The sequence below is a fragment of the Terrapene carolina genome, unplaced genomic scaffold, assembly GCF_002925995.2.
Source record: "Terrapene carolina triunguis isolate 2854851 unplaced genomic scaffold, T_m_triunguis-2.0 Scaffold96, whole genome shotgun sequence".
NCBI classification, from domain to species: Eukaryota; Metazoa; Chordata; order Testudines; family Emydidae; genus Terrapene; species Terrapene triunguis.
In genome coordinates this window covers 21,776,710-21,798,030 of record NW_020664447.1, presented here as the reverse complement: position 1 = coordinate 21,798,030, position 21,321 = coordinate 21,776,710, and the positions used below count along the sequence as shown (strand labels likewise).

At 42.3% G+C, this 21,321-nt stretch overlaps 1 protein-coding gene across 1 annotated transcript in view; it reads left to right on the top strand.

Moving 5' to 3' along the window:
• The window catches only part of ABTB2 (ankyrin repeat and BTB domain containing 2), a 194,821-nt gene that overhangs the window by 34,726 nt on the left and 138,774 nt on the right, over window positions 1–21,321 (top strand). The window lies entirely within an intron of this gene.

The window sequence follows — 21,321 nt, the reverse complement described above, 5'->3', positions numbered from 1 at the left end:
TTCATACAGTATCAGCAGTTCCATTATACTTCTTACAGCATGCCAAGGTTTGTAAACTGCCTATTAAGACAACTCTTAATGCCACCTGTCGAGGGTGAGAAGCCCCGGTGGGCCAGCCTCTATTCCACCTTGGTCCCGAGGCCCGCCGGGGATGTTAGTTGGCGGCTCCTTCATGGAGCCGTGAGCACGGGCGTGTACTTGGCGCGGTTTACCCCTGTCCCTGACACCTGTCCTTTCTGCGGCGTGAGGGAGACCCTGGCTCACGTTTACTTAGAGTGTGCCAGGTTGCAGCCCCTACACCGGCTCCTCACCGACATTCTGTTGCGTTTTTGGTTACACTTTTCCCCTCACCTTCTCATTTATGCACTCCCTATCCGTGGCCCCACAAAGTCGCGGGACCTCCTGGTCAACTTCCTCTTGGCCCTGGCTAAACAGGCCATCTATAAAACCAGGGAGAAGAGGTTGGCCGATGGAGGTTCCTGTGACTGTGGGGCCTGTTTCCGATCCTCTGTCCGTTCACGTATCCGGGCAGAGTTCCTCTGGGCGGCGTCCACTGGCTCCCTTGACACCTTTGAGGAGCAGTGGGCGCTGTCCGGGGTTCTCTGCTCGGTATCCCCGTCCGGTTCCCTCCTTTTGACCCTTTAATCGCACTCCTGTCCCTGTTTTTACATTAGTTGTCCCCCGTAATAAAAAAAAAAAAAAAAAAGACAACTCTTAGCTAAGGTCTGGTCTCAGTGAGTTTATTTTTACCAATTTTAAATAAAACCTGGTCACACTTTTAAGATACAGTAGCAGGGAAGTGTGGTCTGGTCTGTTGGTTAGAGCTCTGGACTGGGAGCTTGGATTCCCGGGATCTATTTCTTTGGGTACATCGACGCAGGAGTCTGAGCTGTGATTGCAGCTTAGGCAGACGTACCCACACTAGCATGGCTAAAAGCATCACTATAGATGTGGTGATGCGGGCTTCAGCAATGCAAATAGGTACTCAGGGTTCTGGGAGGGTCTCGTACAGCCTATGATGAAGCCTGTGCCAACTCCTCGTAGTGATTCTAGCATGGGTAAAGATGGTGTGGGTATATCTATCTGAGCTGCAGTCCAACCTTGGATTGCAGCGTAGACTTACTCGCCTTGACTAAGCCACTTAGGGCCCAATTCTTTCCTTATATAGTTGGTTGAAACTCCAACTGGATTTGGATTTGCACCCTGATCAGTGAGGGCAGAACTAAATGCTTAATTTTTCTGCATCTCAGTTTCCCCATTTGTAAAAAGATAATCTTTCCTACTTTACAGGGCTGTGGGGTGGATGCATTCATTAATTGTCTAAAAATCACGTTGAGCGCTTCGATCTCTGCATGTGCAAAAACTGAGATGTACAAAATTGTGCTAGTTTCCAGGGGTCTAGTTGAGATTTCTTTGAAAATGTGGTCCTAAACATCTGCTTTGCCTTCTTTCTCAGACCTGTAGATGTTGATTGACCTGTTCTCACCTATCAGCCATTAAAAGAGGCGCCAGCCTCCACTCCTGCCTTATTCCAGTAACCCTTAAAACCCACTTGTGCAGCATTACCTACAGAAATTAAGGGACTAATAATGACTAGGTTGGGGAGCAGTCGAAGATAGTTCCAGCATTATTATTATCCTGCATAAACAAACAAGATGGACAGAGTGGAGATATGAGTAGCCACTTGGCATGTATGTTGCATCCCTTTCCCCGTCTTTCATCTTGTTGTCCATTTTAGACCCTAAACTTTTGTCTGCAATTATCAGTATTCCCAATGAGTTGGTCCAATACCTCATACACTTTCAGCCCTACTGCAGTTTAAATGAATAAACAATAAGGATTCTAAGTTTTATTTCTCTCTCTCTCGCAAATTTGGAGACTGGTCCTATAAAGTGCTGAGTGTGCTAAATACCATCAACACCCAGTGACCTGCACTGGGAGTTAAGGCACTCCAAACCTTAGAGGACTGGAGAAGAAAAGGGTAAAGTTTGCACTTTCAAGACACTTACAAACTCTGCAAATGTCCATACATATTGTTCTGACTGATTCATTTTATTTAGTAGTGATTTACAGAATGTGAACAGTGATGTGCCCAGGAAAGTAACTGAATCTCTAGGGTGTCTTCCTCTTTCAGTAATAAGCTATAAATCTCATTAGTGTAATTGGATCAAGTGTGTGTTAGCATCAAGAGGAGACTCATTCCCTACATACCAATTTATGTCCATTAGTCTCTAATTGGAATGAACTGCCAATGAAATTATTACTCAGAAATAACCTCACAGAGGATATTCACAGAAAGTCTTATCAGTCACCTATGAATAATTTAGTCCTTGGCAGCAGCCAGAGAGCAGTAATAAAACAATGGCCAAGAGAATAAATGTGGTATTAAAATATATTATCTATTATACCAAAATGCTCTCCAGTACATCCTTGCTTTGATTTAATAAAAATGGTTACTTTTAAAAATAATTCTGGAATTGCTTTTATTAATTACTCTCTGGAACTTAAAATTCAAAGGAACGATTCCACATAAAATGCTAAAAAGCCAAGGGGTTAATCGTGTTTCAGTATTTCATATTAACCCAAGCAACCCTACTGGGCTACTTAAATGCAAACATTTTAAAAAAAAGAGAGAAGAAAATCCTGCAGCATTCTGAGTCCATTGCCAATAGGTCTTTAAATTCAGGTAATTTCATGCACGTGGAGGTAGACTTTATTTTTCTTTCATCTGCTAAAATAACAATAAAGTTGAACTTGGTGTATTTATTTATTGAAACACAGGAACTCTGCCCTGATGGTTTCAATCAGAGCTCCTGCAATGTGGTAATTAGGGGTTCTCTCTGATGGTTCTGTTTTTACTTAAGCTTCAGAATGTGCAGCAAGTTTAAGTTTCCAGAGACATTTGCCACTAATGTTGCCTCATTTACATGCAGATTATCCAGAGGGGACTCTTAAACACACAGACTCACATTACAGAAACATAGGCACCACATATTAGGTTTTTTTCAGCACTTTCTTCTTCAAGGAAAAGCATTCTTGAGTAAAATTCTCTCTTTTTGTATGTAACTGAAATCCATTCCCCTCCTAGGTTGCCAGCTCTCTCTCCTCTCTCACAAACAGACAAGGATGCTCAAGCTGAAAAGTCAGAGCCAGGACTGTGTGCCAGTTTTAAAATGTTGCACATCTGCATTTTTAACCGGATGAATCCAAGGTTCAAAATTCATGCCAAGACCTTGGTTTTAAATCCACATCCCCACCCAAAAGCCCCACTTATAGTACAACTGTAACTGAGTCAGAGGCCACAGTTACAATGTGGTTAAAAATGGTAGTGTGGACAGGGCTTTACATGGGCAACTCTTAACTGGGTCTGTCCAAAGGCATACTTAAGTCTCATAGACACTACATTTTAACTCTGTTGTAACCTTGTCATAGTTAAATAACTATTTGAGGATTTATCCTCAAAACAGCCGTATGAGGATTGGAAACTAGAATACAGAGAGAGAAGTGATGAGCCTGTGGTCATAAAGGGAGTCTGTGGCAGAGCGAAGAATGAATACAGAATTCTAGAGTCCCAGACCAGTGCCTTAACCACAGACTTCTGCCTGGGCTAGGGTAGGTGCATGGCTCTGTTCACTGGGACGAGGAGTGGGAATAATCAGGTTAGTTGGCTGGTGTCAAATCCATACAGTTGGGGGAGAGGGGAACTTGTTGAGGTAATCAGCTGGGGCGTGTGTGTGTGATGTGACAGGCTGTTTTGGCTGGGATGGGGGCATCAGTGGGAGGAGAGATTGCAGGCAGGTTCCTCAACTCGTGCTTAGGTTTTGGAGATTTCAACTTTTATTTTAATTCTTTTTATAATTTCAACAGATAATATTGATTATTTGTAAGTTTTAACTTTTTTATCAATTTAAATCTTCACAACTGCAAGAATGTATGGGATGGGAGTCAGACAATAATGTAAAGACATGTTGAGGTTCAACAAACTAAAGCTTTACAATCTTCAAAATACAAATGGTCAACATCACACATGTCAAAACATGCAACGTAAATATCCTTAATTAAAATTCTCAAGGAGCATTTTGCTTACTATCTGCCAATTTCAATTATCCTCCATGGACATATTTTTGTCATTAGTACGTGTATGGTGAAATTGACATTTATCAATAAAAATCTAATCCCTCCAACCCCACTCATATGTAATAGAAAGCTCTCCCTGAAAAGGCTCAGCGTTTATGCTTCTTGGCACTATTTTCTCTCTCTCTCTCTCTCTCTGTACAGTTGGTGACATTGGCTTTGGTCACTCATGGCACAGGTGGTGGCGTATGCAAATAGAACCAAAGCAATTCCTTTAAAATGGTCTAAAATAGCCTTTCTGTGTCATATGTGCCATAAAAAATACTAACTAGTGGTGTGGTGTGATGTAAAGTTTTATTAGCATGAGACTGGGCTGGCCACATTACTCATGAGCAGCAAAGCCACCACACGGTGTTCAAGTCATCCCACTGGGTGCCTGTAAAAATCTCGTATTACACCACACCATCACACAGGCTCTCTGGATTGTTGTTTGTTTGTCTCCTGCAGTTTATCTCACAGAACAACTGTGACTTGAGAGGTTTGACTGCTTCTTTGCTCGGGTCTGGTACTTGCAAAATCATGTAGAAAGAGCTTTTTCTAGTCCTTCCTAAACTCTAAAGATGGGACTATGAAGGAACAACCTCCATGCTAATCAGAGCTGTGGATAAACCCCATCAATGTAGAATTGATTCTTAGCGCTGATCCCTTTCATTTCAGTGGAGTTAATACTGGGCATTAATTTGACCCTGTTTGTGATTACACTACCCATATGCACCCTCCACATGTTTGTGACTGTCCTGAGATCAGAAACATGTCATGGCTGTCGGTATTGGCTCAGAAGCTGCTGTTCTGCTGTTTCATTTTTTATTTGTACACACACAAAAAACTTCCCAAGAGAAACAGATGTTGAAATGAGAAAGAAGAGTAGTGGTGCTTCATCAGATAACCTATAATTGTGCAAATCTTTGGATTATAAACAAAAATCTATCCCTTGTAGTGTTTGTCCTGGGCACAGCTGTCCCCTTCCACTCCACTTCCAGTCTTCAGTTCTAGGTTAAGTTACTTAAACAGTAAAAAATTTCCTAGTTGATGCCCTTTCATCTTTTAATTTTCAGATAGATGTTGGTTTGGAGTGGGAGGTTAGTAGTCTGGAAGATCAGAGTGAGAGCTTTGCCTCCTCAGACAAGGATGTATGCCAAGAAGACTTTAAAATCCCTGAATCAAGAGTGCAGCTGGCTTTGGGATGCACTTGGTGTTCTACTTGGCTTTCTATAGAATGAACAGTCTGCTGCCTCAGTCCGCTTCCCAAAAAACTGGGATGGCAGTAGCCATTCATTTTTTTCTCTTTGTAGAAACACACATACATTAAGAGAAACGTTTGTTGCTGGCCTGAATCTGGTGCATTCTCTATGTATCCGAGAATCTATTTACCTTCCATACTGGACAGAGCTCTTCAGATTTTTCACCCACTTCCTCAATCAGAGCTGGCATTTTCCACTCTGATTTCCACATCTTTACTTCCTCCTTTCAAATCAGCTGTTCTTGAACAGAAAACGCACCATCTGTTCCAATAATTGTTTGCTCCAGGCCTTTGAAAATGAGATGTTTCACCTTTACAGCTTTATTCTAAATAACAAAATCAAGGCAGCAATAATAAAATATTGTAAGTAGTCTTAATAGGAAAAACATATTGTCCTCTATTTTAAGTGACCTCTTAACAGGTACCTGTGTACAATAGGCAGTTACTAAGAACCATGTGGTCTGATATGTACTAAGGTTTCAAGCAATAAGCATAGGAAGGAGCATATACTATATAACCAGCATAATTTTGTACCTTAACTAAAACATTGAGGGGTGGAATGTTCCTCAAAAATAAGCTTTGTCTTCCATGTTGTGTAAAAGCTGGTAATTGGCTACAAAGTTGGGTTTGGATATGAATAAAACAGCAGAGTGAAGTCAGTAGGGGTGCAGGAAATTGGACTATCTTGCTTAGAATTGCCCCTCCAAAAATGAAGAGGACAACCTGAGAAAGAGGCACTGTCGGCAAGACATAAAGAAACTAAAGGGAACCAGGAACAAAGGATAACGCTTGGATTTATTGACCCAATAGGGGGCAGGCATGAGTTCTTCAGTGGGGTCCTTGGAGAAGACAGCACTGGAAAAAAAGAGGACTAGCGCTAGCTCTGCCAAATCTGAGGTCTCCCAAAGTGAACGGTCAGATTGTTCCAGATGTGATGTTGGCTGATGAACATACGTTGAATAACCCTCAGCCCCGTGTCAACTTCAGAGGCTTTGCAGACCACCCAATGTTTGCCCATGGTGTTTGGATCTGAAGAGAAGAGTTGGAGGTATACCCAGTTATAGGCACGGCAAACCATGGCCAAGACTTAGAAATGACATGGTGGTCAGAAACTTCTAGATCTGTTGTGCAAGAACAGGATGCTACATTTGGGAACACATATATTCCTAGGGATATGTGGAAGAAGGAAAGGTAGCATAATGGATATCTTCTTTCCCGCTAGCTGGATGGCAGGTGGGTGTGGTTTGAGAGAGGCTGGGTGTGGGGAAATAGAAAGTGAATATAAAAGTGATTGGGGTGTGGTGCTGCCTGTAGAGGGGAGACGGGTCTTTTTGTGTGAGGGCTCTGGCTGCCGGTTACAAGACTGACGGTTTTTAATTTGGATAACCCTGATGTTACATTATTATCATACCCATTGTACAGATGTGGTGCAGGGAGTTTAGCTGACCTGCCCAAGACCACAATTCACGTCAGTGGCAGAGCCAGGATTAAAATTTGGGAGTCCTGACTTCCAGAAGTTTGTTTTTATTGTCCTTGTTTTGTGAAAAACAGAATAAGAGATAATAGTTTTACCTATGTTGCCACCTAACAGTAAGGATAGTTGTCCTGTCAAAGATCCTTCTCCTCCTAGATCTCCAGGCCTGGAATAAATACCCCTTTATGTCATATCAGATCTTCAGTATTGTCAAATATAAAAAGCTAATTCACTTGGGGGAGTTCCACTCCATTCACTTCAGGGGAATTCTATCAGAGATGAATTTAGCACAAAATGACTGGGAATATTTCTCACCACCCACTTACCCACATTTGAGCAACATTTCCATGGTAGTATTATTACAAACCACCACGCATACTCATTACACAAAACATGTTCATTCAGTTCACCACAGATCCCATCCAGCCACGACCTACGCATAATCCATCCTGTGACAAATGATTGCTCAGCGCAATGGCAAGCTGTCATCTCTGACTTCTGTTTTGATGGTAAACCAAGGTAGCTTCCTTATTGTGAATTATGGGAAAGTCTCTCTCTCTCTCTCTCTTTCTCTGATGCAGGGGATATTCTTTATTTATTTTTGGACTTTGTGGTTGGTATCACATTGCGATTACTCTGAATATTGTGAATGCCAAGAAACCTTCCACCCTCTTCTCCTTCTGCTATACAGTAAAGTAGGATTAGGCCACACTACATTTGTAATGATCATTAAAGCTTTGTGGGTGCATAATAAGAGGTGGAGAACTTTCTGTGAATAAGTTGACACACATCCAAAGTTTTAGTGCATTGCTTTAATTTCACACCCTGCTTTCACAGTATTCCAGAAAGCACCCAAATGAGGAATTGTAAAGGTGGTTGTTATATAATAATTTGCAATTACAAGGCGTCTTCTGTCCAAGGATCTGAAAGTGCTTTACAAATATAATTAAGCCTCTCTACTCCCCTGCAAGGAAGATAAATATAATTATATCTAGTATACAGATAGGTGAAGTGACTTGTTGAAAGTCACATAATACTTCAATGGCAGAGCTGGGAAATATAGCTCCTTTGTGCTGCTGCTGAACGGGTAGCTGAGGATTCCCCTAATATCAGGGAATTTTTTCTGGTGTACAGCCACCGTAACTCTATGCCATCCCCCTCCAGTGCCAGCAATCTCTGGCAAGCATAATAGCCTGTAGGGAGCTGTTATAAGCCAGCAAACTATAAGCAGCCTCTAGGCTGCTATAAGTTATGTCAGGGACCAAAGTAGCTCCAGCAGCCCTGGAAATTGGGGTAGTGCAATAGAGTTAAAGTCACCTGTGACCCTCACTCCTTTCCTTGATTGCACTAAGTAGAGCTCTGATGCAGCTGAGTCCTGGCTCAGGAGTCCTGAGATCTAGTCTTCTGCTTTAACCACTAGACATGCTTCCTACTTTACTGAAGTCTAGTTGTTTTGCTGTGCATTTGAGATTCATGTTCACATTTCTTTTTAAGTTCCTGCCTGTAAAAACTTTCTAAACTTAGAATAAACAGCAAAGAAAAAAAAAAGCTTTTCTTCAAATCCATTAAAGAAGCATGTTCATGAAATGCTGAAAGCTTTGAACTTTGTTTTCTCCAGGTAAAACTACCTGCTGCTAGATTGCACATTATATATAAATATCTGACTATCCATAGTATCACCCAGCCACTTAAGAAGTTGTTAATAATCTTTGCTGTATGTGGAGTTCTAATGAACAGTGTGTACTTCCCTCACAGTATTTCTTCATTCCATTGGCTTATACTGGGCATCATATTAGGAGATTTCAGAGGAAATATTGCAGTCCTCAAGGAAAGATGTTCGGTACTGTTATACTTAGGGGCCCAATCAAACCCTCATTAAAGACAATGAAAGGACTCCCCTAGGGTGTTGCACTAGGTCCTAAATAATTATGTGCTATTGAGGATGAGCACCTGATAGTGCTATTGGATATGTATTTTTTTTTTCCTCCCAGACACATGGTAGAGGAGAACAATTTTATGATATTTTTTCAAACTCTCTAGAGCAGGGACTGTGTTTAAACTGTTTGTACAGCCCGTAGCAAAATGGGGCCCTACTCCTCCTGATTGGGGCCTCTGAGTACTAGCCATCCAATCGGGAAGCAGAAACAATACCTTGTCAGTTACAGCAGAGGCTCTCAACCTTTCCAGACTACTGTACCTCTTTCAGGAGTCTTTGTCTTGCGTACCCCAAGTTTCACCTCACTTAAAAACTCCTTGCTTACAAAATCAGACCTAAAAATACAAGTGTCACAGCACACTAGTACTGAAAAACTGCTTACTTTTCCATATTTACCATATAATTATAAAATAAATCAATTGGAATATAAATATTCTACTTACATGTCAGTGTGTAGAAGAATATAGAGCAGTATAAACAAGTCATTGTATGAAATTTTAGTTTGTACTGACTTTGCTAGTGCTTTTTATGTAGCCTGTTGTAAAACTAGTCAAATATCTAGATGAGCTGATGTACCCCCCCTGGAAGACCTCTTCATACCCCCAGGGGAATGAGTACCCCTGGTTGAGAGCCACTAATTTACAGGACCAACCACACAATTGCAGATAGTCAAAGTGAGCCATTTACTGGTAGTCCAAAAATGATTAGTTCAAACTATTTGAGGAATACTTACAAATAATGATTATATGCGAGGGAAGTCAGGATCATTATCTTTTTTTAAGTTAGTAAATAGTTAACAGAGTTTGGCCCACTCTGTAAGGAGGCATCAGTTTTCCAGCTCAGATTTTCTTCCTGAAATATCTTCAGTTGTGTTAGAAGGGATAGTCTCCATTGTAAATGCAGTCCACAGATTGAGGTTTGTGCTTTGCTGAACATGTGGGGCATTAACCATGCAGTTCAAATGAATGTTTGCTGGAGCTACTCTGCTTAAAGCCCCTTGCAATGAACTGAGTAGAAAGGTTTTGGTCCTGCTAGGTGCTGAGCCGAGGAGTGCAGGAGATGCTCAGCACCTTCCAGCCAGGATCAAACCCTACGTTCCCCCCCAGTATTTATATGAATTGGTGGTAAAATTCCTTTCTGAGATGAAAGTGGAATCTCAATGACTTTCCATTAAGATTTTCCCAAAATGAAAATTCTCCAAGTTTTACTGCCCCAGTGGTAAATTCTGTAGCTTATATCAAGTGTGTAGGGCTGTATCTATTTCCTGTATTCTCTGTGCCGGGGCGGTGGGGGATGCATGTGTGGGGATAGCATAAAGACCTCACTGTTCTCTCACTCGGAAAGCTTTGCCAAAAAAATAAAGTGTCAAGACATGGAGCTGAGTCTTTGCAGCGTTTATGGATCCTTGTAGGGTTGAACACTATTTAGCGTTTTGTTAAATTAGAACTGTTTTAGTTGCTGTATATTAAGGTGAAGAAAGACTCAGTCATTAATAGCTGGCTAAAACATGCATTTCACTATTTATTTTTTAACCCAAAGAAATGTTTAAGCTTAGCTGATTCTAGCTTTCATAGTCATGGTAGTGCTTCTATGTTAAATCTGCCCAGCTACAGAGCATAGATGTAAGACAAACAATTGCTTTTCCTCACGTTCAGAGAAGGGACAGGCTCAGACTTAATAAAAATGGCCCAGATTTTTATTTGAGTTAACCAGAATCTGGACCAGCATACCTTATTTCCAGTGAAACCTGTTTAAGCAACCACCCCAGAAACCAGTTAAAAAACAGTTGCCTCACAAAGTTGGTTATTTATCTAACGATCCAGCTAAATTGTATTGGAAACATTAGGGATAGGGAAACTGTAATGTGATATAAAAACTATTCCAACCACTGCATCTAATTACAAAGCAAACTTAGTTGTTAGAAGTGTCTGAAATATGATTTTAGAAAGGATAATTAAAAGCAAATGGGAAGCTGCCATCTCTATAGGCCCGTGAGGCTGATAAGGGTAAACAAGAGCAGTTCCTCTTAGGGCACATCTACACTTAAAACTCTGCACTGGCACAGCTGAATCGATGCAGCTGTGCCACAGTAGCGCTTTATTGAAGATGCTCTATGCTGACAGGAGAGAGCTTCTCTCGTTGGTGTAGTTAATCCACCTCCCTAAGAGGCGGTTGCTATGTCAGTGGGGGAAAGCTCTCCAGGCAACATAGCACTGTCTACATGGCGGGGAGGGCGGGAGGGGTTAGGCTGATATAAGTATGTCTCTCAGGGATGTGGATTTTGCACATTCCCGGAGTGATGTAGTAATACTGATATATGTTTGTACCAAATCTTAGGAACTATTGGAAATCAGAGTTTACCTTGAAACACCATTTTCTTGCTTTAAAAAGTTAATTTAGTAGTTGTTTTAGCCAACTTAAGCTAACAAAAACATTTTAAAATACAGAATTTACATTAAAAGTTTTGAAGCTCTCTGAATTCCACTGGTTTCTGATGGGGCCTGAATTTTCAGTCCTAATCTACTGCATGAGACTGCACCTCCTGTAGGGAAGTGTGATGTTGTATCGTGAAGATGGCTGCCTCCAGTAGGAGACCAAATTGAACCCTGTCATAGTGGAGTAGGTGTTGTAGGAGGGGCACATAAAACATTTGTTGTCTCTGGATGGGCACAGGTGCAGATTCATTGTTTCATTTTGGTTTTGGTCGTCTGGTGGGTGTACTCAGTCAAACTCTCACTAGCCCATAAGCAATAATAGAGGTTAACTAAAAAGATCAGCTTTATTTGAGTTTCATCTTCACTACTGGGGAGTTGGAAAGCCTGTGGATCAAATTTACACCTGGTATATGTGGCTGCTTACATCAGTGCTGAATTTGGCCCTGTATCTTGCAAGTGTGGTCCTATTTTGAAAAGTGGCTCTGGGAAAATGACACTATGGGTCTCCCTGATTATGAAGTCCTAACAATGCACATATCCTGTATGGTCAATTTATCAATAAAAATGTTTTTTGTTTTTTTCTAACTGGTGTGCCTACAAATACAGTCTTGACTCTGAGAACCAAGCTGGGCTCATTCCTTCCCAAATGTCATCACCAGTAGTCAACGTCCTACAGTGCAAAATTATGCCTTCGGAAACACCTTCAATGTGTAACCTCTTTGTTTTCCAGTTATACTTTCAGTGAAACCTGTGCACTACCAGTGCAGTCAGTACATTTGTTCACATGGAACTTGATAAAGAGCAATACTATTGATGATGCACAAGGAGAAACAGAATCTAGCTCATTTTCTCTCTTAAGCCTGATACACACTTGAGAGTTTTATTATAACTATTTTGATTAGAGGTGAATCTTTTACTAATATAGTTATACTGGTAAAGCTCTACTTTGTATGCGAGTATATGGAAATAAAGATGACTTATACAAGCATAGCTATTCCCCTTCTCATATATAGCTATACTGGTATAAAGCGCCTTTTTACTGATAAAACTGCATATACTGTCTATCAGTATCATTAAAGTAGTGCAACTTTCTAGTGTAAGACCTGCCCTTAACTATGTTGGCTCCTATAGTGTTAACAGGTGTGAAAAGCAGGAAAAAGTAATTTTTTTGTCTCTGTGTGTTCAGCAAATCTGACTCTGAATACACCCAGGGCAGCAGGGAGCAGAGCTGTGGTGTAATAAGTTACCATATTTATCCAGTCAGTTTTCAAAGTAGAAACACACTGTTTAAAAATTGAAACCCAAGAGGTCAGAAACTACTTGAACCAAAACTGACTGAGATGTTTGCAAAATCCCTGGTGAACCGTAACCATTAACTTTCACCAGGGGTGAAAGTAGAAATAGGGACTTACTGGTACGGGGCTGGGTTGGGGCCGGCTCTGGTGCCCGGAAGGAGCAGGAATGGGGGGGGGGTCAGAGCCAGCCCCGGCCCACCCTGTACCTGTAAGTGCCCTCCCCCGCCGGGGTAGCAGTGGCAGCTGGGGGCTCTGGCAGAAATTTAAAGGGCCCAGGGCTGCCGCTGCTACCCAAGGGCTCCAGCAGCGGGGCTCTGGCGGCAGTTTAAAGGACCTGGGGCTCCAGCCACTACTGGGAGCCCCAGGCCCTTTAAATTGCTGCTGGGGGAAGCCAGGCCGCCGCGGTACCGGGCGTACCAGCTTACTTTCACCTCTGACTTTCACACTAGTCCAGTTCTCATCAACTTTTAATTGCTCTTCTTTTGCGGTGAAATGTTTATCAAGAGATAGTGGAGCAAATTCATTCCTGCCACAACTCCAAGGGAGTTAAGAAAAACTAATCTAGTCAGAATGTTCTTGATACAGCCACATTAAGAAAACTTTTAAAACAAACAATACAACTTCATTTTTGATTGATTTTATTCAGTTGATTATTAAAGGCACCTGTTGCTATAGCAGCTCCAGGAGGTGCTTTAATTACAAAATTTGAACAAATATATCAGTTACATAGGCTGCTGACAAAAAGTGGGGCCATGAATGTTAAATCACACTATCATAAGTACTGCTGGCAAAAATTAATAGACATAACATGAAATTCATCAAAATCAACAGCAACAAACACTTGGGTTCAAGTTGTCAAAAAGCAGTCTCTAATAAATGGGCTCCTTGTGGCTAAAAACAATTGATTTCCCCCTCCCCCCAAAGTAATAGTAAGATTGTGGTTTTCCAGTTGTCCTTCTTCCCAGACCATACAGACAGCCTTTCCCTTGTAGATCTGAAATGTAATTACAGTATATCAGAATGGAGCAATTGTGGTAGCACAATAATTAGCAACTTAAAGCACCACTTGCTCCTGGGAGAGCTGAGTGCCAGTGTGTGTTGCAGGTACTGGTCCTATCAAAGATCACCTTTAGCAGTACTGAGCACCCTTCAAGTGGTAATTGCATCTAAAATAGATGCTGAATTTCCATTATCATCAGATATGTTTTCAAAATGGATATATACTCCAAACACACTTATTTTTACCAGGAGCATAGGAAGGGAAGGGAAGAGGTTTATCATTTGAGAGATCACTAAATTCTCTCTCTCGACTTTGGAATACACCCAGGGCGTATGTTTGACAGACCTTCTTTAAGTGTCTGGAAGGCATTTTGTTCCCTGACACCACAGGGGAATGTGGATTTAGATGACATTTCTGTAGTGAAATCTCCCTTGTCTTGAAAAATGTGGGGGTTTTTTTGTTTTTGTTTTTTAAATAATCACTATTGAGAAAAAAGAGTTTCATTTTTTTCCCTTTGCTAAATAGTACATGTGGCATTATGCCTTCTTCTTCCTCCTATTCTTTCCTTAAGTACATTGCACATCTGCAGCATCTCCCATCCGAAGATCTTGAGAACTTTACAGACATTAAAGAATTAAGCTTCTCAGCAACCCCATGACATGTGAAAAATGAGGCACTAAGTCTGAGGTTTGATCGTCCAAGGTAATACGGCAAATCCATGATAGACCTCGAAACAGAACCCAGGTCTCCTGTCTCCAAGACATGACATTTAATCACAAAACTATGCTTTCTATCACGTTGTTTGTTACCCTCCTGGACCCACGGTGGCAGGAAGATAGCAGGTAGGTCTGGCAACTTCAGCTCATCATTTCTCTAGAGGGACTCTTTATTTTCATTTTTTATCTCTTCCTGTGCTGCACTTCTATCTTGGCTAAAAATTCTTAGATGAAACCGAGGCATGCATTTGTACAAGGCTTTCTAGATGCTTTGGTATATATTAATTTTTTAGGCTACAGATGATAACTCTCAATAATTCTCTGTTTGGCACAGGGAAAGCTTCTCTCTTGTTTTTAATTATATAGCTACAACCAGTTACAAAGGCCATTGGAAGAGCATGCATATGATGGTGATGCTTGACTCACATGAGAGATTACCAGGATTGGTGGCTTAACATGCCTCACTATTCACCAATTCCTAGTGATAAATTTTTTCTTCTTTATTCACTTGCACTGAATGTTGTTTATGGATTTGGGGCTGCTGATTTTTAAGTTGATACATTATCCACAGCATTTCTATGTCTAGAAGGAACCACAAATGGACCATCTAGTCTATCCATGTGCATAATATCAATGTCATTAGTACATCAGTTTATCCTGGATGGTTTGTCCCAAGTGCAGATGTGTTGAGTCTTTCTTAATCAACACTTGTAAAATCCTTTGCAGTCTTCATCTGAAAAGCAGTATGTAAATGCAAAATATTATTATACCACTCACAAATTAAACATGGTGCATTTTATTATAATATAAACACATGGCCTGTTACCTATTATTTCCTGCTGTTTCATTTTTCTTTTAAGATTCAAATATCCTCTCTGTATTGTCTGCTAAACTTCCTAGCAAGAGTTCTGCTTTTGCTGAATCCTATATTTCAAAGGATTAAAACAAGAAGAGAGTATAATGACAAATTCACATAGTGACTTTCATCCCAAAAGATACCAAAAAACACTTTACGTATTGTAAGAAGAACTTGATCTGTTCCTGAAATGTGGCCACCTCTGGGGTGGAACATGACAGTTGTTTCACAGCACAGGGTGACACAACACAACAGCTTAGGAAAGGAAGTAAAGAATAGTGCTGTAGCCAATTGAAGCCAAAGAGTAGAGTTTGTAGGTACACTGAATGTAATTATAAAAATTAGCTAATCCTGCAAAAAATGCCATGGAACCTTTAGTGATCACAGATGGTCAAGGTCTATGTTTGAAACCTCATTTAGAAATCTTTTTTTTTTTATTGAACAGGCCTTAGAGTTTCTATGGTAACTGACATAACTGTCATAACATGTTGCATCCGAAGAAGTGAGGTTTTTACCCACGAAAGCTTATGCCCAAATAAATCTGTTAGTCTTTAAGGTGCCACCAGACTCCTTGTTGTTGTCATAACTATAAAGGGAAGAGTAACAGCCCTCCTGTGTACAATACTATAAAATCCCTCCTGGCCAGAGACACCAAAATCCTTTTACCTTAAAGGGTTAAGAAGCTCAGGTAACCTGGCTGACACCGGACCCCAAGGACCAATAAGGGGACAAGATACTTTCAAATCTTGGGAGGGGGGAAGGCTTTTGTTTGTGCTCTTTGTTTTGGGGGTTGTTCGCTCTTGGGACTAAGAGGGACCGGACATCAATCCATGCTCTCCAAATCTTTCTGAACAAGTAACAGCCAGGCAAGGCATGTTAGGTTTATCTTTGTTTTCTCAACTTGTAAATGTTCCTTTTGCTAGAGGGTTTACCTCTGTTTGCTGTAACTTTGAACCTAAGGTTAGAGGGGGTTCCTCTGGGCTCTTTGAATCTGATTACCCTGTAAAGTTATTTTCCATCCTGATTTTAGAGAGATGATTTTTACCTTTCTTTCTTTAATTAAAAGCCTTCTTTTTAAGAACCTGATTGATTATTCCTTGTTTTAAGATCCAAGGGGGTTGGATCTGGACTCACCAGGAATTGGTGGGGGGAAAGGAGGGGGAATGGTTAATTTCTCCTTGTTTTAAGATCCAAGGGTTTGGATCGGTGTTCACCAGGAAATTGGTGAAAAAGTCTCTCAAGGCTACCCAGGGAAGGGTTATAGTACTTGGGAGGGAGATATTCTGGGGGGGGGGGAGGGGAGGAGGTAGACAGTGTTTCCCAAATGACTCATAAATAATTTGGGTGGTGGCAGCAAAACCAGATCTAAGCTGGTAGTTAAGCTTAGAGGTTCTCATGCAGGTCCCCACATCTGTAGAGTTCAGAGTGGGGAAGGAACCTTGACAGTCACCATTGTAGTTCTAGCACAGATGAAGGTCACATTTACTAGATAGAAAGTGAGTATAAAATAACAGGGGGGGTAAATATTTAGGGGCATATTCTTATCTTGATGAGTAGAGATTTATGTGCTGAACTCACACCACAAAGAAAGACCATACCGTTTAATGGTTAATCTTCAGCTTTATTTTTTTTCTATTGGGATCCAGGATGTGGATCCCCCCCCCAGCCTAAGGAGGGGTCCAGAGGACCTGGAGACCAAAAAATTACAGGAGACATCTAATAAAAGAACAGGGACAGGAGTGCGGTCAAAGGGTCAAACGAAGTGAACCAGACTGGGACACCGAGCAGAGAACCCCGGACAGCGCCCACTGCTCCTCGAAGGCGTCAAGGGAGTCAGTGGATGCCGCCCAGAGGAACTCTGCCCGGATACGTGGATGAACGGAGGACCGGAAATAGGCCCCACAGTCACAGGAGACTCCATCGGCCAACCTCCTCACCCTGGTTTTATAAATGTCCAGTTTCGCTAGGGCCAGGAGGAGGTTGACCAGGAGGTCCCGTGACTTTGTGGTGCGACGGATAGGGAGTGCATAAATAAAAAGGTGAGGAGAAAAGTTCAACCAAAATCTTAACAAAATATCCGTGAGGAGCCGGAATAGGGGCTGCAGCCTGGCGCACTCCAGGTAAACATGCGCCAGGGTCTCCCTCACGCCGCAGAAGGGGCAGGTGTCTGGGATAGGGGTAAACGGGGTAAACTGCGCCAAGTACACGCCCGTGCTCACGGCTCCGTGAAGGAGCCGCCAACTGATGTCCCCGGTGGGCTTCGGGATCAGAGTAGAATAAAGGCTGGCCCACCGGGGCTCCTCACCCTCCAGAGGTGGCAGAAGGTCCCGCCACTTCGTATCGGGGCGGGATGCGAGGGTGAGGACATGAAGAACATGGAGCACGAGCGTGTATAGATGTTTCCTTGGCGCGGTCCGGAACACAACGGGCTGCAGATTGTGCAGCCGGCTCATGGCGAAGGGATGGGGGGGGGGTGGAGCGCGCGGTTGGGTCCACGGGGCAGGGGCCCGATGAAAAAAGTCTGGAGGGCTCGGAGTGGAGGGTGGGCGGGGCGTGCCCTCTCGCAGGACCTGGTCGAGAGGGTCCCGAGCAGCTTTATTAAGGGGCAGATAGTTAAAACCTACTGAGCCAAGAAGGAAATGGAAATAGGTTCTTGGTTTGGTGGCTGTGAAGATCACATTTGAACGGAAGGAAGAAGAGAGTACCATCCCCTAACGTTTTGAATTAGAATGCAGCTTTGGTGGGACGTTTTTTTTTTGTCAGTTTTTTCCCCAAGGAACATTCCCAACCAAATTCCTGTCTATCAGGGTGCAGTTTCCAAAGGACACTACACGTGTGAATACACTAAGGTTCTTCTGTTTAATCTAATGAATATATGGGAAGTAAGGCAGATTTCAGAAGGCCCCCTAGAGTCAGACAATTATGTAAAAGCTTTATTGTTAATAGGTAGGCACTTCTGCCAAACGGTCAGGTGGTAACGATTAGCCTGGCTTTACTACCACTTCATGGTGTTGCTGTTGCGATGTTGTGAAAGGATTTGTCAGCACTAAGCATAGAATGTAATATGTGTCCCCTTCCTCTCAAGCCCTTCTGTTTTCACCTTCTCTTCTCATTTATCCCTAAAAATAACTGAACAAGCAAAACAGACCTTAACAGAACTGATGGAAGAGGTGGTATTGGCTGAAGTCATTTCAGACACTGCAGGAAATATCCTCCTTCAATATCAAACTTTGGAATGGGAGGGGCTAAATTCTCTTCTGCATTTCACTGATGTAAATCCACAGTTACTCCTCTGAAAGCAGCGGAGTTACTCTAGATCAGTGGTTCTCAAACCTTTGTACTGGTGACCCCTTTCACATAGCAAGCCTCTGAGTGCGACCCCCCCTTATAAATTAAAAACACCTTTTTATATATTTAAACCATTATAAATGCTGGAGGCAAAGCGGGGCTTGGGGTTGAGGCTGACAGCTCACGACCCCCCATGTAATAACCTCGCGACCTCCTGAGGGTCCCGACCCCCAGTTTGAGAACCCCTGCTCTAGATTTATGCCATTGCAATAGGAAACAGAGTTTGGGAGAAATGGGTCCCTTTTTAGCAAAACACTTAAGTCTCATTGAAGTCAATGTGCTTAGGTGTTTACTGTACCAGACCCTTAATAAACACTGCAAGATAGATCAAGATATTCTGGTACAAATGACACCAGAATTCTGAACATGCCCCCAAATCCAAATTTCATCTAGAAATTGGTTTTGTTTCTCTCTAACTCTAATTCATACAACTCCATCTGATTCAATGTTTCATATGACTCCAGAGACATTCAGTTAATTGGGGTTTACCTGTATATTAATATTGAAACTGGACTTCCCCTTGAGAGAGAGAAGAAGGAATATCTTGTGGTATAGCAGCAGACTGGAAGTCAGGGGACCTACAGACTGTTCTCAGCTCAAGCACAGGCTGTGACACCTTGGCCAAGCACTAACCACCCCCCCCAAGCTCTCTCTGTACCTCAGTTTACACATCTGTAAAATGGGGATAATAGTACACTCGTAGGCAGGCTGTGAGGCTTACTTTATTAAAATTTGGTCAGTGTTCGGATATCTTTGAACGGAAGAAGATAATTTAAAGTGGAAAGCATTACATGGTAGCATGGTCTAGTCTGTGGATAGAGCACTGGGTGTAGGTCAGAAAACTTGTGTTCTAGTCTACACTGGTTTACTGGGTGACCTGGGGCAAATCACTTCCCCTTCCTGGGTCTGTTTTCCCATCTGTCAAATGGGGGTAATAATACTAACTTTCTTTGTGAAGCGCCATGAGATCTATGGATGAAAAGTGCTATATAAGATCTCTGTGTTTTTATTACCTCTGTCTTTGGAAGTTGTGTTTTTTTTTTTTTTTCCATGAAAGATTTTGGGCCTGACAGCTCCATTTTGGTTTTATTGGCATGTCCTTGAAAGTTGCACTACTGTTGGCAATTGCATACAACAACAAGCAACCAAGGCCCTTGTGATAGCAGGGTAACACAAGTAGTGAGAGCAGCAGTACCAGCTCTTTAGATTCTAGACACTTTCACTGTTTAATGTAGTGGTTGGGAATGTGTCCATGCTGAGTAACTAATAAGTAGGGCTCCATGTCCATCATGGAGGTCGCAGAAGTCACGAATTCCATGACTTTCTGCGACCTCTGTGGCTTATGCAGCAGCCGGTGTGGCTGATCCCAGCACCACCCAAGCAGCTGTCCCTGAGCACCAGCCACACTGGCCACTGCTGGAGCAGCTTCGCAGCCAGCTGCTCAGGCGGTCCTGGGGCCAGCCACACTGGCCACTGCTCGGGTGACCCCAGGTAGCTGGCCCTGGGGACTGCTCGAGCAGCCGCCAGTGAGGCTGTTCCTGGGGGCTGCGAAACCAGCGGTCCTAGGGGTGGTAGGAGCAGCGGCGGGTGGGTGGCCCTGGGGGTGGCGGGAGAAGCTGCTGCTCGGTGGCCCCCGGCAGTTGATGCTGCTGACCCCTGTTCTCCCCCCGCACCCCAAGCAGTGCCCCCCCAAACCCCTCAGAGCAGGGCTTCCCCACCAGCTAAGATTTAGTCAGGGGTGTATAGTACAAGTCATGGACAGTCTTGGACCGTGAATTTTTGTTTATTGCCCGTGACCTGTCCATGACTTTTACTAAAAATACCCATGACTAAATTGTAGCCTTACCAATAAGCATTTGTACTATCTGTTCAAAACTACTGTTAAGATGGAGTCTCCCCCAAAAGGATAATACACTCAAGATGCTGATGTGTCTAGTGAAAGAGCTGTATGGAAGGGCTTAAAGGAGCACTCGTAATCCAAATCGAAAACAGTGCAGCATTAAGCAAGTCCTGCCTGAGTGATATTTTGCAGTCCTTTGAACTTTGCAGAATTTGATGATTGTTGGTTCACAGGTCTTCCTCTAAGAGTGGAGGGGGAAAGTTAATGTTACTTTTCTGTAAAGCAAAAAAATGTATTTTTTAAAAATAATGAACTTGTCTCTCCTCATTTGCACAGGTATAAATCAGGAATAATTCCACTGAATTTAATGGAGCCACACCAATGTAAGTGAGAGGAGAATCAGGCCCAGTAGTCTTTAAATAGTAAAACACTTAACCTTTATGTATTGCTTTTAATTTGTAGCTCTCAACAAAGATAATTAAGTATTATTAGTTCCATTTTACACATGGGGAAACTGAGGCAGAGTGAGCGAGCAAAATGACCTCTAAGGGAGCAATTCAGTGGGAAGATGGGAAGTCTCCTGACTCCCATCCATATGCTCTAATCGCTAGACCACAGCTACCCAAAAAAGAGAACAAGAATATTGCTCTCCGACACTAGTGCATTAACCCATCAGTACTTCTCTTTGCTGGGGGTTATTTCTGGAGTATTTAGCCTTCAAACAGAATAAAGGAGTGTTAATGAAATACCCAACTGTTTGTACTTCTCTGTTATCTGGTAACATCCTAGTGAGGGGACACCAGGCACTTGGTATAAACTCTCTTACAGGGTGCTCTCATTGCATAAGACTTCTGCATTCTTCTGTTTGCCAAAAACAAGCACAAAAGTGCCATGTGGAATGAAAGTTTGAAAGTTGGGCAATCTTGCCCAGAAGTGTTGCACATGATTTAGTAGTCTGCCTTTTAGTAAATGATCAATGACAGTCAAATCCTTACCTGCTCGGTATTAATAAAAAATATGGAGGATAGTCCTTATTTATGAACTTTA